Here is a 315-nt window from a genome sequence, read left to right as displayed (position 1 = left end):
GCTGCCTGTCCCCCGAGCCGAGCCGGACGGCGCTTTGCTGCGGGGGGGCTGGGGCTGTGTGGGGCTGTGTGTGGCGGTAACAGCCATCTGCTGGATCAATAACAACTAACTCATGGATCAATAACAGCTCACGGATCAATCACAGTTCATGTGTCCAATCTCCAGCGCCGGAATGGGGCGGGGCGGCAATGGAGGGGCGTGGTCACGTGAGAGGGAGGGTCATATGATCGGGGTGGTCACGTGAGACGGAACGCGGTGATTGGGCGGAGTGTAGCCGGAAGGGGCGTGGCCTATGTAGGTGCAGGGACGGGGGCG

This window comes from Acanthisitta chloris, unplaced genomic scaffold (genome assembly GCF_000695815.1).
Source record: "Acanthisitta chloris isolate BGI_N310 unplaced genomic scaffold, ASM69581v1 scaffold31221, whole genome shotgun sequence".
Taxonomy (NCBI): domain Eukaryota; kingdom Metazoa; phylum Chordata; class Aves; order Passeriformes; family Acanthisittidae; genus Acanthisitta; species Acanthisitta chloris.
Note: the sequence above shows the minus strand (reverse complement) of the source record.